The 16,753-nt window shown below is 45.7% G+C and overlaps 1 long non-coding RNA gene across 1 annotated transcript; it reads left to right on the top strand.

Annotated features, from left to right (window-relative positions):
* Nucleotides 4,159-7,639, top strand: LOC110259770. Its single transcript, XR_002342109.1, has 3 exons — nt 4,159-4,520; nt 5,584-5,719; nt 7,422-7,639. It is a non-coding gene; the product is annotated as an uncharacterized LOC110259770 (long non-coding RNA).

Below are 16,753 nucleotides of genomic sequence, written 5' to 3'. Positions count from 1 at the left end.
GGGGTTACTGCTATGGCATGGCTTTGACTCCTGACCTGGGAATTTCCCCATGTTGTAGGTGTGGCCCCAAAAGAAAAAAAATGCTCAATTTAAATTAGCTTGTAAAGCTCCAGCAACTTCAGTCAAGACCAAAATATAAATAATCCATAGAGGGAAAGGAATATTAGGCTCTGGCATTACACCATATAAACTTCCAAAATCTGAAATTTAGTCTCAGAATTAGTTAATTAATTCATTCATTTTCTTTTTAGGGCTGCACCTCTGGCATATGGAGGTTCCCAGAGTAGGGGTTGATTTGAACTGCAGCTGCCAGTCTATGCCACAGCCACAGCAATGCAGGAAACGAGCCTCATCCGTGACCTACACCACAGCTCACAGCAGCACTGGATTCTTAACCCACTGAGTGGGGCCAGGGATAGAACCTGCATCCTCACAGATACTAGTTGGGTTCTTAACCCGCTGAGCCATGAGGGGAATTTACTTATCCTCGAGCCTCACTACTGACAACTGTAGCAAGAATCTTAAGGGTCATCAACGCAATATTTACAAGCAGTTGGTAAGATTATGATTATTTATAGTCACATCTACCAAACAGAATAAGAAGGTAACACGCTCTTATGAAAACAAACTGAAATTAAAACACAAATTTGGTGATTCATGTTCAATTTATTTAGAAAATATTTATGAAGAATCCACCATGTGCCAAGAATATACTGGCAGCTGGAGATTTTGAAATTAATTTTAAACCAGTTAGCATACTGCAGGAAGGCATTCACATGATGATTAAGAGCAGGCGACACTGGGGCCACCTCTGGCTTAACTCTTGCTCCATTCTTCTCGGTTTAGGTAGTTTTAGACAAGCCTCAGTGTCCTTTCTGGAAAATGTAAATAATAATGTCTCATTCCTAGCGTTATTGTGGGGCTCAAGGAGATGGTCACGCAATAAACAGGAAGTGATAGTTATTTTTATCACTATTTTTATTCCCTCCTCCACCCCAGCACCTGGCACAGTGTCTGCACTTAGGGGCAGATACTAAGTAGATGTTACTGAGTTAACAAACAGAAAATAATAAACATTTTAGTATGCCCTCTATCTGTAAACAAGAGAATTACATTGTGAGCAGAATAGGTTACTCTCAAAGGTACAGTTTTCTTTACAATATTTAGAATACTCTAATAATAAATACCTTTTTCATCTTTTTTCTTTTTTGCTTTTTAGGGCCAAACGCACAGCATGTGGAAGTCCCCAGGCTAGGGGTCGAATCGGATCTGCAGCTGCTGGCCTACACCACGGCCACTGCAACACAGGATCCGAGCCAAGTCTTCGACTTAAGACCAAAGCTCAGGGCAATGCTGGATCCCTGGCTCACTGAGTGAAGCCAGGGATCAAACCCAAAATCCTCATGGATACCATTCGGATTCGTTTCCACTTCGCTACAACAGGAACTCCCTAAATGCCTTTTAAAATGTTTCTTTCTCCATTCTATCTATTCAATGAAGTCATAGCTCTCACTTTTAGAAAGATTTCTGTTTTTAAATATTTTTCCATCAATTTTTTTTTTTCTGGCAGAATCTGTTGGGGTAAGAATGGTGGTAGGCTCCTTTTCTACAAAACAAATTGTACAAAATGATGCTAAATGGTTCCAGGAAATCCAAAGATTCCCTAGAAATATGTGGATCTAGTGGAAAAAGCATTTCACACTTTTAAGAATTCCTAGGTAGGAACAGAAAACCAATGATATCCTGTCTTGCTGAGATGAGAGTTCAAAGTACCATGAAGGACATTACTGTCTGAGCATTCATCTTGCGTCAGTTTAAGGGCTGGTACGGCGGTACTAAGGGGGCAATTCTTCCCCATTCTTTCTTTTTATCTGTCTTTTTTTTTTGCTTTTTAGGGCCGCACCCTTGGCATATGGAAGTTTCCAGGCTAGGGGTGGAATTGGAGCTACAGCTGCCAGCCACAGCCACAGCAATGCCAGATCTGAGCCACATCTTTGACCTTCACCACAGCTCATGGCAACGCTGGATCCTTAGCCTGCTAAGCGAGGCCAGGGATCGAACCTGGGTCCTCATGGATGCTAGTCAGATTCATTAACTGCTGAGCCAAGATGGGAACTCCAGTTTTTCCCCTTTCTAAGCTGAGTGGTTCAAGTTCCAGCTCCAGGGTCTTTCCCAGGATCCCTTTCTGTTGGCTTCCCTCTTCCTGCCTCTACTTTCACTGCTCTGATGAATCTCTCCAGAAACAATACCCACAGTGTGTCGATGGGAGTGTTGGAAGTTAGAGAAGTGATGTCTGAGATTGTGGGCCTTACTGCAAAACAGCATTGCTGGGATCCACACCCTGTATTGCTTCAGCTTTATTTTGCTGTACTCATTACATTGACCTCAATCCTATTCCTTGCTCTTAAGCATTAAATAGGATATTAGGTTATAAAATTTTGGAAATGTAAATAAAGCCTAGGACCTGAAGAATGGGCTTATTAATTAATTACTCTACCTGGTTCCATTAATCTGGTCCCAGTGGTGTTTGAAGAAATAATGTCTCCTTTAAAATAAATGTCATCACTTCTAATTATATGTCTTTTCACGCAAAAAATTTCTTCTAAACCATTCTCTGGTTTATGTTACTACTTGAGGTGTTGTTGGTACTTCCCATCTCTTGTCCTGTTGGAAAATTTAAGTCCAGCTACTGAATTGGGTGCAAGAGAAGAATTAGGAGTTTGTTTTGTTCTCCTTCCTAGCTCTGTTTTTCATTCTCAGCAGGCCTACTCCTGCCCACAAATCCAAGGCTACAGTGTTTCTCTCTAAAACATATTTCTGCCTACAGTGTACCCACTGGTTAATTTCCACTGCTCTGATTCATCCTGACAGTCACATGCTTCCGACAGGTGAATACCTCCAGGCGGTCACCTGGAGACATTTTTCTGTAATAATACATGTGTTTCCTGATGTGTATGTATCACCCTCATTTTCTAGGCATGTGACAGACAGAATTCTGGTTTCTTGTCCTATCCCCTTAAGGTATTTATGCTTTGTTTTTTCACATTTTTTCATGTGTCTTCGCAGTCATTTAAAAATTTTTCTAACTTTCTCAATGTTCCTTCGGATGTTTTATTGTCCCTGCGTTTTTGGTTTTTTTTTTTTTTTTTGTCTCTCTTCTCATTTGTGATACAGTAATATGTTGTTCTGGTAATAGATTAGCCAAAGATGATTTCTGTGGGACCGTATACATAAAGTAAATAATGAACCATGAAACTTGCAGTGAAAATTGTGGAGATTACAGGAAGGAAACTAACCAAGTAGGACTAAGCTGGCTCAAGGCTGCGTTTAGGGCTGGTTCTATTCAGACAGGGGGTGTGTCTTAGTTCCCTTTCTCTGTTGCGTGTGTATTCCTTCCTCCCTACCTGCAACATCCCTTAGCCTCTCAGAAGCTCAGGATTTTCATGTCTCCCAGCTTCCAGTCAGGAAGAAAAGCAACTGTGGAGGACAACCTTTGAGGTGTCAGCCACACTCACCGCATCTCTGCCCATCTTAGACCCCTTATCCGCAGGGTGGCTAACTGACAGCCATTAGTTGGTTAGATGACTCAACTCCAGCCACGGCTGATTGGATCAGAAGAGAACACAGAATCCAAACTGCCAATCAGATTCTTTCTGCACAGATTCATTACTAGATGCAAAATATTACATTTAGAAGGATAAGCAATGAGATCCTACTGTCTAGCACAAGGGAACTCTATCCAGTCTCTTGGGAGAGACTATGATGGAAGATAATACGAGAAAAAGAATGTATACATGAATATAACTGGATCACTTTGCTGTACAGAACAAATCGACAAAGCATTGTAAATCAAGTATAATTTAAAAGTTTAAAAAGGCATTTCCTTCATGGCTCAGCGGCTAATGAACCTGACTAGCATCCATGAGGTTCAACCTCTGGCTAGTAGCTGCAGCTCCGATATGACCCCTAGCCTGGGAACCTCCATATGCCGCAGGTGCGACCCTAAAAAGCAAAAATACATAAATAAATAAATACACTGAAATAAAAAGTTAAAAAAAAACTTCAAGTTTGATTCAAAGCTCTCCCCCTCCTCTCAGCACACCTGAGGCTCATGGCCTTGTCGGGACTTGTGTGTGAATTTGTGGGTTTGTACATGTGAATGATGGAGGGGGAGACACTCTTCTCTCACAAAAGCCCACCTTCTTCCGTGCTGGAGGCTTCCAGTGTGGAGAGAGGGAGCAGGGAAGGGACAGTGGTGTCTCCCGAGGTGACGATGCCACCTGCACTCCAGGTGGAGCTCATTTTCTCTGAGACATAGGTGGAGGTGCTTAAGGGATTTGGGCCCAAACAATTCCAGAAAGAAGCCTTTGAGAGATGTTGTGACGCCAGGCCTGCAGCCCTCTGACCGCTTTCCCCAGAGCCCAGAGCCCCTCGGCTTCCTGCCTCCGTGGTCCTTGACAATCCTGCCCCCTCCCATCTTATGCACCTTCTGTGGTCGCAACGCTGGAGGCGAGAAAGAGGTGAGTAGGCTGGTGCTTGACCTGTGAGGAACTGGGCGTACCTGCTAGGCGTCCATTGTCCTCTCTCTCTCTGATCCCAGCATCACACCCTGGGCCTCAGTGTTCATTCCGCCGCTGGTACTTGAGGTAGATTAGCAAGACCAGTGCTGCAACCAGGGACCGAGTTGTTTGGCTTCTCTTTCTTCCAGACACCCACCACCTTGGTCTGGGGTTCTGTTGAGTTCGCTTCCCTCAGCTTTGGAGAGGAGGCCAATTTTGAGACCAGGGTCTCTTATCAAACCTTGTCTTTCCCCCTCAAAGGAGGAGTCCTCTTCTTAGACCTTTTAATGATAGAACCTGGTAAACCAGCTTAGTCTCTGCAGCCCCCGAGAGTACAGGAGTCTCTAGTTAGCCGCCAGTCCCTCTTTATCCCAGCTCTGAGCACTTGCTAACGTTTCTTAATTCAGCACTGACTCTGCTGTGCTCTCTGCATTATTCTGCTAACACAAGCGGCAGGACTAGCTCTCAATTGGAAACAGACACCATCCTGCTGCTCTACCTCAAGGAAGTTTCTGTTAGTTGCAACTGGTCTTATTCATACATTTGTAACTTTTCCCAATGACATGCATTTGGTAAGACTATTGCCTAAAGAAGTCAATGTGTGTTCCAAAGGATTCTTCAACTCCCACCATGTTAGTGCTTTACATGAAACTCCTGAGAAACCCTGGACCAAGTTGTTTTCTCTCGGGAGAAAGTGGAAGGCTTTGTGATTTTCCTTCAGCAGAGCCTAAGAATAGACAAAATGTGCAGTGGGATTGCTCCAGAGCTGAGCATTTCAGGGGGCACGTGGCAGAGAAGACGAGAATGAGAATGTGCGGGTGCAGGTGGGAAAGTAGTTAAGGTGACGAGCCACGAGGCTCAGGTTGTGGAGCCCCTGAGTGGTCCTTCGCCTGGGCTGCTCATAGGAATCAGCTGGAAAAGCTTTCAAACTAACGCTGTCCCTCCCCAAAGCATCCGACGTCATTGGTTAAGGCAGAGGAGTCATCCTGAGCCGCAAAACTTCCCAGGTGTTTCTAATATTTAGCTGAGGTTGCAAAACACGGCCGAACGAAAGGAAAAGAAGTGAAAAGAAAATGAATGTTCAAGGTACCGGAGATCCCAGTTGGAGCTGGCTTGACTGAGACCTGTGTTCAGGAGGGAGGCTGCTCGGAGGATTGAAGGTAAAGGAGGGTTCCAGGCATGGTTTAGAGTAGTTGTGCTGAAGTGAACCTTGAGGGTGGCGACGTGGCTGGTCGGATGGGGCAGTGGCTGGGGGTCGCCTTTGTGGCTGGTTGCCATTTTCCGGGATACTGGCAGGAGGCTGAGGTGGTAGAGGAAGAGCCGGTGAGGAGGAGTGTGAGCCCTTGCTGACCGTGGTGGAGGGGACTTGGAGTAGAAGATTGATGGAGGGAGTTCCTGTCATGGCGCAGCGGAAACGAATCTGACTAGCATCCATAAAAATGCAGGTTCAATCCCTGGCCTTGCTCAGTGGGCTAAGGATCTGACATTGCTCTGAGCTGTGGTGTAGGTCGTAGATGTGGCTCGGAACTGGTGTTGCTGTGGCTCTGGTGTAGGCGGGTGGCTACAGCTCCAATTAGACCCCTAGCCTGGAAGCCTCCATATGCTGCAAGTGTGGCACTAAAAAGACCAAAAAAAAAAAAAAAAAAAAAAAAAGATTGATGGAACACGGACGGAGAGAGGGTGGGTCGGAGGATGACCTGAACCTCGAAGAAGGGGTGGGAGAGTGATGCTTGGATGTTGCAGTGGGGAGTCCAGGAGGAGTTGAAACGACCCCCTCCCATCATCTCCAGGGAGTCTGGAAGAAGGTAGCTGTTTAGAAAAACTCAGTTTTGACCCTATGAGTTTTCTTTACCATGTCTCCTTTACTTCTCACATGAAACACTTCGCTTCTGGTCACTAAGTATGTGGAGGCTTTTTTTTTTTTTCCCCCATACCAAGCAATTCTCTGTGAAGACAGCTGGGAGTGAATGATCCTGGCACTAGCTACCTGGAGATAGTGTCAGAGCCCATTGCTTAAGGATTCTCTGTCCTGCAAGACTGCCCCCACCCCTGTCTTCCAATGCCAATCACAGGTCCAGTGCTTTCAATGGATCAGCTTTAAATCAGAGGTTCCTATGGTTCCACGTCCTTGGGTTTAATTTGCTAGTACAGCTCACAGAACTGAGGAGAAAATGTTTACCAGTTTGTGACAGATATGATAAAGGAAGGATACAGGTGAACAGACAGATGAAGAGACACTCAGGGTGGGGTCTGGAAGGGTCCCAAGTGCAGGAGCTCCTGACCCCATGGAGTTGGGGACATCCACCCCCCCCACCCCCCATATAGATGTGTTAACTTGGAAGCTCCCCAAACCCCCTCCTATTGGGGTTTTACGGGGGTTTCCTCCCATGGGTGTGATTGGTTATTAACTCCATTTTCAGCCCCTCTCCCCTCTCTGGAGAGATGGGGCTGAAAATCCCACGCTTCTAATCAAGGCTTGTTTTTTTGGTGACCAGCTCACATCCAGGAACCCACTCAGATTGGCCTCGAAAGACTATAAGAGGCTCCTGGTGCTCTTTTCACTTAGGAAATGACAGGGTTTCAGGAGCTCTGTGCCAGGACCTGGGGGCAGACACCAAGACATATTTTCTATGATTTTCCCGTAGGGAAATGAACAGTGTGCCCTAGACAGAGCTGTAGCACAAGTAAGGTCTTGGAAAAGAGCCTAGATTTCAATATTATGGAGGGTTGATTTCCAAGATGGTTGGGAATTTCTTGGAAACGTTTTTAGAATTGAGTAAATAAGATTGTTGAGGATCATGACTTAGCCTGTGCTGTGCAGCGGCCACAAATTGGCTGAATTCTGGCTCATTTTGTTCCTAGCACACCGAGTTTGGGGGAAAAATGGAACCTGAATGTCTTCGTGTGGAACCTGCTGTCTCCAGTTTATCCCCAGGTCCCACCTTCGGGCTTAAAAAGGGGCTGCTTTCTACATTTATATGACCTACTCAGCTTAAGATTTTGTTTCCTTAATTTTTTTTTTTTAGTATGAAAAATTCCAGAATACAGAAGTAAAGAGAATGGTACAATAAATCCCATATTCTGTCACCCAGATCTGAAGATTTTTGATGTTGGGGCCCCTGGGAGACATAATCCACTTCTTTGCCAAAGCTTGCCCCTTGGGGCTGCTTCACTCTCCCCACCCCACGTACTAGTTGTTCTTTCTGTCTCTGTTGAAGCATCGTCTTTCTTTTTCTTAACCATTTTTCAAAAATTGAAATGTATTTAAGTTAAAATATTGTGTTAGTTTTGGGTGCATGGCAAAGCGATTCAGTTGTACATATACATGTGTATTCTTTTTCAGATTCTTTTCCATTATAGGTTATTCTAAGATATTGAGTATAGTTCCCTGTGCTATATAGTAGGACTTTATCTATTTTATATACAGTAGTGTGCATCTGTTAATCCCAAACTCCTAATTTATCTCTCCCCTCCCCCACACCACTCTCCCCTTTGGGAGCCATAAGCTTGTATTCTATGGCTGTGAGTCTATTTCTGTTTTGTAAATAGGTTTGCTTATATAACTTCTTTAGATTCCACATATGTGATATCACATGATATTTGTCTTTCTCCATCTGACTTCACTTAGTATAGTAATCTCGAGGTCTACCCTGTTGCTGCAAATGGCTTTGTTTCATTTTTTTTATGACTGAATAATATTCCATTGTATATATCTATATATGGAATATACATAGGTATGTATAGACTATACCTATATATGTATGTATAATGGAATATATATATTCCATATATATGTGTATATATGTATATGTGTGTATGTGTGTATATCACATCTTCTTTATCCATTCATCTGTTGATGGGCACTTAGGTTGCTTCCATGTCTTGGCTACCATAAAGAGTGAAGCATCATTTTTTTATACTTTTCCACCTAATCATTTGATACGTATTTGTCAAGCCCATTTATGTGCAAGGCCCCTTTGTAGGCACTAGAGCTAGAGCCTGGAGCAAAACAAACAAGGTCCTTGTCCTCAGAGGACTTATATCACAGGGTGGAGGATAGACGGTGCTCAATAAATATTTGAAGCAGCATTAATGTGTGCATGAAAGAAAAAAGAAGATGGGAATCTGGGCCCTTGGGAAATTTGGAAGTGACAAGTGACAAAGATTTTCAGCTCCTAAAATTTTCTCTGTATGTCTGACAGAAGAAAGTGCAGTATTTGGAGTTCTTGTCATGGCGCAGTGGTGAACCAATCGGACTAGGAACCATGAGGTTGCGGGTTTGGTCCCTGCCCTTGCTCAGTGGGTTAACAATCCGGCGTTGCCGTGAGCTGTGGTGTAGGTTGCAGACGAGGCTCGGATCCCTCGTTGCTGTGGCTCTGGCATAGGCCAGCAGCTACAGCTCTGATTGGACCCCTAGCCTGGGAACTTCCATATGCCACGGGAGCAGCCCAAAGAAATAGCAAAAAGACCAAAAAAAAAAAAAAAAAAAAAAAAAAAAAAAAAAGTGCAGTATTTTTGCAGCTCTTCAAGTTGCCTTCTTTCTAGCTGGAATCTCCCAATTGTGCATAGGTGTTCTCATTCATTTGGTATTTATTGAACTCTTTCTACATCCAAGGCATTATTCTAGGCATGTGGATATGAAAGTGAACCAAGCCAAGTCTCTGCCCTTAGGAGCTTATATTCCAATTTGCAGCAAGACAATGAAAAAATAATTCTTTTTTTTGACAAAGAATGTATGGCAATTGTTATTGGGAAAAATACACAGAGGAGTTCCTGGTGCAATGGGTTAAGAATCCAACTGCAGTGGCTTGGGTAGCTGCGGTGGTGCAGGCTCAATCCTGGCCCTGCACAGTGAGTTAAGGGATCCAGCACTGCTGAGGCTCAGATTCAGTCCCTGGCCAGGGAACTTCCATATGCCTCGGGTACAGCCATTTAGAAAAAGAAAAAAGAAAGCAGAGTAAGGGAGAGTAGAGTGAGTAGAGGAGGGTGCATTGCAATTTTACTTGGGGTGGTGAGGGAAAGGAGTCAGTTTGGGGTCCTCTGGGAATTGGATGCCAATGACAGTGAAATGCAAGATTCGGTGGCAGGGGCCAGGTGGAAATCCTTGTAGAAGTTCAAGTGGGGAAGGAGCAGGAGGGACAGGCAGAAACTTCAGACAGCAATGCAGGTCTGACCACGGAGAAAGAGGGGGAGAAGATGGGGCAGAGGTCGAAACTGAATTGCGATGCAGTTCCCCAAATGCCTTGATCCACCTGACGGTGAGTTCTGGAGAGAACATTGCCCTTTGACCAAAGTTGTCCTTTGACCGGCCAACATGCCAGGCTTTCATACCCTCGCATGGCTCAGATACCAGGTGGAGGCTGTCCTGGGAAAGGTGTGACCTGGAACAAAGATGTCCTCTATAGCTTTGCCCTTGAAGGAGCTTCATGCTGTGGTCATAGTAACTCACAGCTGGGCAGCCTGTTTCTCCAGGAAAGGGTACCTGAGAGGCAAGACTCCGTGTGTGTGACAGGAAGCACATGGAATGTTTTGAAACAAATAGTGATGCGATCTACTTTGTTTTAAAAAGAAGCATCCAGAATCCCCTTGGGAGACCAGATCGGAGGGAGCCTCCGGAGGGAGGCAGAGAGACTGGTAAAGAAACTTAATTGTGTGACAGTCTAGGTGAGAGCATGGTGACTTGGTTCAGGGTGGTCATGGTAGGAAGGAAGTGAAAAGCAGACCTATTTTGAAGGTAGATCTGACAGGCTTTGTTGCTGGATGGCAAGTGGGCCTGCGAGAAAGAAGAACCAAGGATGCCTCCATGATTTTGGCTTGAGCAACTGAAACATTGCAGGTACCATTTTCTAAGATGGAAGATACTGGGGGGAGGGGATGGCAAGTTTAGGGGGACAAGAGAAGATCTGGACCTTATCTTCAGAGTCATGTGTGCTGTTGTTAGGGCATGAAGGGAGCTGGGAAAAATTTCGATGGGACGAAAACAATCACAGTGTCTATATAAGCTATTTGATAGAATACATGTACTTGATTAAAAATGTATTTAAAAATTCATGGGCTCACGTGAGTCGTGGTGATCCGCCATGTGAATCAGAACAGCGTGTTGAAAAGAGGTACTTCTGTGTTTGCCCCTCGTCCAGTTGGTGCACGTGAAGATGACTGTCCCTCCCTGCTACGGAGCAGGAACCATCTCTTCTTAGTCTTTATTGGCAGATGTACCCCTCTCATAACTCCCACTGAGAGATAAAGATAGCCACGCTATTCTCACTGTCAATGCCGGGGTTCTTTGGAAACTGTTTGTGTTGAAACCATAAGGGCTTGTTTCTCTGGGGCTCCCTGCTACCATGTATTTAATGTCCGTGACATCAGCGCTCCCGACACTGCGTCATCCACAGTGCAGCCTGTGGATATGGGCTTCTGCGACTCTCAGAGGTGACCGCTGTGCTTTGCGGACGGCAAGTGCATGACTTATTTTTATTTTATCTTTTTGCCTTTTCTAGGGCTGCTCCTGCAGCATATGGAGGTTCCCAGGCTAGGGGTCTAATCGGAGCTGTAGCCACCGGCCTACGCCACAGCCACAGCCACAGCCACACAGGATCTGAGCCGCGTCTGCAACCTACACCACAGCTCAGGGATCGTTAACCCACTGAGCAAGGCCAGGGATCGAACCCGCATCCTCATGGTTCCTAGTCGGATTCGTTAACCACTGAGCCACAACGGGAACTCCCTCAAGTGCATTACTTATGTGGAAACATGGAGTGATCATTCCTTTGATGGTAAATTTGCTGTCGGGAAGGTTACAACGTCAGTGTGCCCCACCCAGCACATTTACACACAGGGAAGGTTACAATGTCAGTGTGCCCCACAGGCCACCTTCCTAGAATAGGATGTCAGCGTTGAACTTGCTGACATCACCAGGACGCAGTGCTGGAAGAAGTTTCATTCACTCAGGGATATCCATCCCTCTGGCATGACTCGATACCAACCTGGGAGGCCAGGATGGGGCCATATCCAGCAGAGGCCAGAGTTCAAGGATAGGCATCCCCTGTTGACATGGTGGAGCAATGTCTGGAAAGTCTTCAGAGAATAAGACACGGCCACCCCTGGAGGGGGCCTGACTTGAGTGTTGGAACCTGTGGAGGGGGTGGGGTGACCGTCAGAGGTCAGGAAGTCACCAAGTTTGAGGAAGGAGGCTCAGGGCGAAGGTCACCTGTTGCAGAGTTCCTGTTGTGGCTCAGCAGATTAAGAACCTGACAAGGTAGAGTCTGAGGATGCAGGTTTGATCCCTGGCCTCACTCAGTGGGTTAAGGATCTGGTATTGCCGTGAGCTGCGGCATTGGTCACAGATGCGTCTCAGAGCTGATGTGGCTGTGGCTGTGGCGTAGGCTGGCAGCTCTGGCTTCAATTCGACCCCTAGCCTGGGAATGTCCATGTACTACGGGTGGGGCCCTAAAAAGAAAAAAGAATCACCTGTTGCCCCACTGTTGCCCTCTGGGGCTGTGACCTATGGGCAGCTGAGGCCAGAACTGCTCCAGAGAAGAACCTATGTGGGCTCCCAGAGGATGCTCAAAGCAAAGGTTGACAGTGGACTTTTGGTGGCCCAGAGCCCTGAACTTGACCTCTGTCTGGCGTGCATCAGACAAAGTCAGCTCCGTACTGAGCAACCCGGTCTCGCCTGATTCCAGGACAGAAGCACTGCACCGGCCAGTGGGAGGCTCCTGTCACCAGGTGCTCCCCCTGGAACCAAGGCCAACAAGGGTCCCAGGGCTGCTTGGGGCACTTGGTTGATGCCAGACGGGGGTGGAAGTAGGGGACATGGAAAGGAGGTGTGAAGGGTCACTGAACATCCGGAAGGGAAGAAGCCAGGACTGGGTCCCATACTGATCTGTGCAGGCTGGGGGCACTGCTCCCGGATGGCATAGCTGGCCCTGAGCAGCCCTAGCCACTATAGAGGGACATGGGAACTGTCAAGGAAGGGGTCTCTGGTGACCAGAACCCAGGCAGACGAGGCCCAGATTGGGAGAACTCTGCCTGAGATCCACGACAGGGACTGGCTTGGATCGAAAGGTCAGGGTGAGGTCAAGTGCACGTTCTTGGGGTGGTCCAGGCTGGAGGGATAAATCTGGCCATCATCAAGCTTCCGGGGATGGTGTTATGGAAGGAAAAGATTCTGAGACGTCTAGCTCCCAAACTCCAGCACCTTATAACAGGGAGCAGACTGTTCTCTCCTTCTTAAGGAGCCGAAGACCTCCATACCAGAAGTACCCACTGGATGGATTCTAGAACTTCCAAAGCTTATGCTTATGCAAGCCTGCAAAGAACTCTTGAGTCCTGAGAACGGAGGTAGTTTATAATATGAAAAACCACAGGCCCAAGTCTCCCTAGGATACAGTACCTGTGGGGAAGAATGAATTTCCCTTCCCAGTGCCACGCTGAGTCTAGCCTAATAACGTTTTCCCTGCCCTCTGGACAGTGTTATTTGTTTGAGTCTGCTGTCAGTGTAGCCAGGGGAATAATGAATAAACTATGAAGTCTTCTGGAAACATACTACCGGTGGCACTTGGTAAATATTTGTTGACAATGAGGTGGCTAATGCTCCTGTGCACCGTCCAGTTAGAAACACATAAAATTGTGAAGTTTTTTAAGCAAGGTCTTAGAGATTTTGTTATCTTCCAGATGAGCAAATCGAAGCTCAGAGAAGCGGGGTGAGGTATCCAACATTGCAAAGTGAGGTAGGGACAAGCTTTGCACCCCAAATTCCTGATTCGAAATTCATTCATTGCTTTTTCTCAATTCATTCATGGCTTTTTCTACAATGTTGCACTAGGGTTTTGGGGGACGATGGCTGCGTTCCACTAAGCCTGTTCATGTGTTGAGGCATTAACTTTTGCAAAGAACACTAAAATGTCATTAAGTCAAAGTAATTGGCAGGATGATGGCCAGGCTGACCTGGGGGGAAAGTTTGAACTGTTTCCAAAGACACTCAGCCTTTTCCTTTCAAGGCCATGTAGTAAATTGGAACAAAAAAACCCTCAAGGAGTTCCCGTTGAGGCTCAGTGGTTAACGAATCTGACTAGGAACCATGAGGTTGTGGGTTAGATCCCTGGCCTTGCTCAGTGGGTTAAGGATCCGGCATTGCCCTGAGCTGTGGTGTGGGTCGCAGACGCTGCTTGAGTCCCGCGTTGCTGTGGTTCTGGCGTGGGTCGGCAGCTACAGCTCCAATTTGACCCCTAGCCTGGGAACCTCCATATGCTGCAGGAGCAGCCCTACAAAAGGCAAAAAGACAAAAAAATAAATAAATAAACCCGCAAAATGGGGCCAAATAGAGGGTCTCGCTGAACCTGCTTGAAGGAACAAATAGGAATAATTTTACTCGGTACATTAGCAGTTTGCCTCTATGGGATGATGCAAAAAATATTTGAGACATCGGGCCAAATCAATTTCTGTTAAAAGCGTGCTGCATGTTTCCCCGGAAAACATACTTCCTGTAAAAATTTACATAAGAGCACCTCTCTCAGTCAAACCCTGAGATAAAAATGATGGTGTGTAGAATTTGGCGGCATGTAAATTAACCTCTTGTGTCTGGCTGTGCTCGAATGGTTGGGCATGATTTCTGAAGCTCACAGCAGCACAGATGCTGACATGTGTCTCTCTCACCTCCCATCCCTTCTTTTGTCGTCCATCTAAGGCCAACAGAATGCCTCCAGCTGCTTGAAAACGGGAAGCGTTTTCTGGCTGCTCTTTTCCCCTCACTCCCACCAGTTTTTGCCAAATGACCCTGCCCTTCCTGTCACCATCTGTGCGAAGGCTCTGTGTTTGGCCGCCTTTCAGTCATTTTCTGTTCAAACACCAACCCTGCATTTGTTCCTGAAGCTGTTTAGAAACACGGGGCCTGGGTGTCTCTCACTGCAGTTGAACACGCTATCAGACGGTTTCTTGGGCTCCTCTGTTTTTCTCTCTTCACATGGACTCCTTCCTCCTGGACTGTGCGAGCATCAGGATTGTCTGCCTGGCAAGTAACACATGGAAGGTTCCGGACTGGCTGAGGGGATGTTACTAACAGGGAGGCTATTCCGGAAATGCACTCAGCTGGCCCATGTGCTCAAAGCTGGGGAAAATGATCTCTGGGAAAGAAAAACAAAAAACAATAAAAAACCCCAAACAGGATCTGGTTGGAGACAGATAAGGCTTTTGTTGCTGGCTGAGTTGTTCAGGATGTGATTCAAAGATCCATGTATCTTAGGGAAAAACTGGTCCAAAGAAAGAGAGCTACAGATATTTCTGCCATTTAATGTTACAGTTTGTTCAGATGGTCTTGCTGAAGTTCAAAGCAAAATAGAGCGTCTCTGGCCTTCCCAGCTGGTGACTTGCTGCCCCCTTCTGGAGAAGTTGGGAACTGACGCTTTTGATCCCTTCCTGTCCAGTCTGTCTCCATTACAGCTCTGCGTTGGCAAGGTTCCTTACTACACTGTGAATAAGTATAAGGTCATAAATTGCAAACAGTTTATTCTTTGAGTTTACATTGACTTGGCAGGAAGATACACTCGGTTTTGTGAATGATCTGTCTTGGTTCCACTCTCCTTCTTCAAATGATAAGCTAAAGCCATCTTTGCTGGCAGCCGTGGACTAAGAAGCCCTTCTTCACTTGGTGTCCTGCCCCAGTAATCTCATCTTTAAAAGAGAGTTAGGGAGTTCCGTTGTGGCGCAGCGGAAACGAATCTAACTTGTATCCATGAGGATGTGGGTTCGATCCCTGGCCTTGCTCAGTGAGTTGGGGATTGCTGTTGCTGTGGCTGTGGTGTAGGCTGGCAGCTGTAGCTCCAGTTCGACCCCTAGCCAGGGACCTTCCATATGCCACAGGCGCGGCCCTAAAAAGCAAAAAGTTTGGACTCGATCTCTAAAATCTCTCTGGCTTGCATTCTGTAAAAATACCTTTGCCATTGAGAAATGTCCACTTAACACAAAGAAACATGTAGGTACTGAGTGAGGCTCGTATTTTAGTGAACAAGATTTCTGGAAATGAATTCATTTATTTGGTGGAGAGGCTGAATTTCAAAAAATTTTTGCAAAATATGGAAATATGCCACTAGGAGGCAGTGTTGACATATAATTTCATTGCAGTGTATCCACTAAGTTTAGTTTTGAGGGAGATATTTAAAAATTTTTTATTATTGATTTACAATGTTGTGCCAATTTCTGCTGTAAAGCAAAGTGACCCTGTCATTCATATATATATATATCTATATATATATATAAATTCCCTTATCTTATATTATCTTCCATCATGGTCTATCCTAAGAGACTCGATATAGCTCCCTGTGCTGTCCAGGAGGAACTCATTGCTTATTCATTCTTTTTTCTTTTGTTTTGTTTTGTTTTTTTTGTCTTTTTGCCTTTTCTAGGGCCCCTTCCCGCGGCATATGGAAGTTCCCAGGCTAGGGGTCTAATCAGAGCTGTAGCCACCGGTCTACACCACAGCCACAGCAGCGTGGGATCTGAGCCATGTCTGTGACCTATACCACAGCTCACAGCAATGCTGGATCCATAACCCACAGAACAAGTCCAGGGATCGAACCTGCAACCTCATGGTTCCTAGTCGGATTCGTTAACCACTGAGCCACGACAGGAACTCCCATTCTAAATGTAAGAGTTTGCATCTGTTAACCCCAAACTCCCAGTCGGTCACACTGCCTTCCCGCTACCCCTTGGCAATGGAAATTTTTTTTTTTTTTAATCAAAGGGTATAAGAATGACTAGAGGTTACGGTGTTTTGTATGGCAATAAAAGCTCTGAAAAGAATATTAACGGGGCATGCATCCTACACAATAGCAGAGAAATAGATCGAGTAAAGTTTCTATCACCTATAAATGAAAGTATTAAATACTGAACCTGATTGGGGATGAGGAATGGTAGATAGCAACTTGGTTAAAAATAAAAGTGACAATCACTCTTCTTATTTCACCTCACCCCTATGCTGCCTCCGCAGGTTGTGCTGCTTTGGTTCTCTTTCTGTGAACTGAAGGATAAAGAGGTGGAATTTTGATTCTCTTAGTAAAAAAATTGTGGAAGTTTCTTTTTAAAAAATTAAAATTTTTTTTTTTTTTGTCTTTTTAGGGCTGCACCCGCGGCATATGGAGGTTCCCAGGTTAGGGGTCTAATTGGCGCTACAGCTGCTGGCCTATGCCACAGCAGTGCAG

The sequence above is a fragment of the Sus scrofa genome, chromosome 2 (assembly GCF_000003025.6).
Source record: "Sus scrofa isolate TJ Tabasco breed Duroc chromosome 2, Sscrofa11.1, whole genome shotgun sequence".
NCBI classification, from domain to species: domain Eukaryota; kingdom Metazoa; phylum Chordata; class Mammalia; order Artiodactyla; family Suidae; genus Sus; species Sus scrofa.
This window is presented reverse-complemented; position numbering and strand designations above follow the sequence as displayed.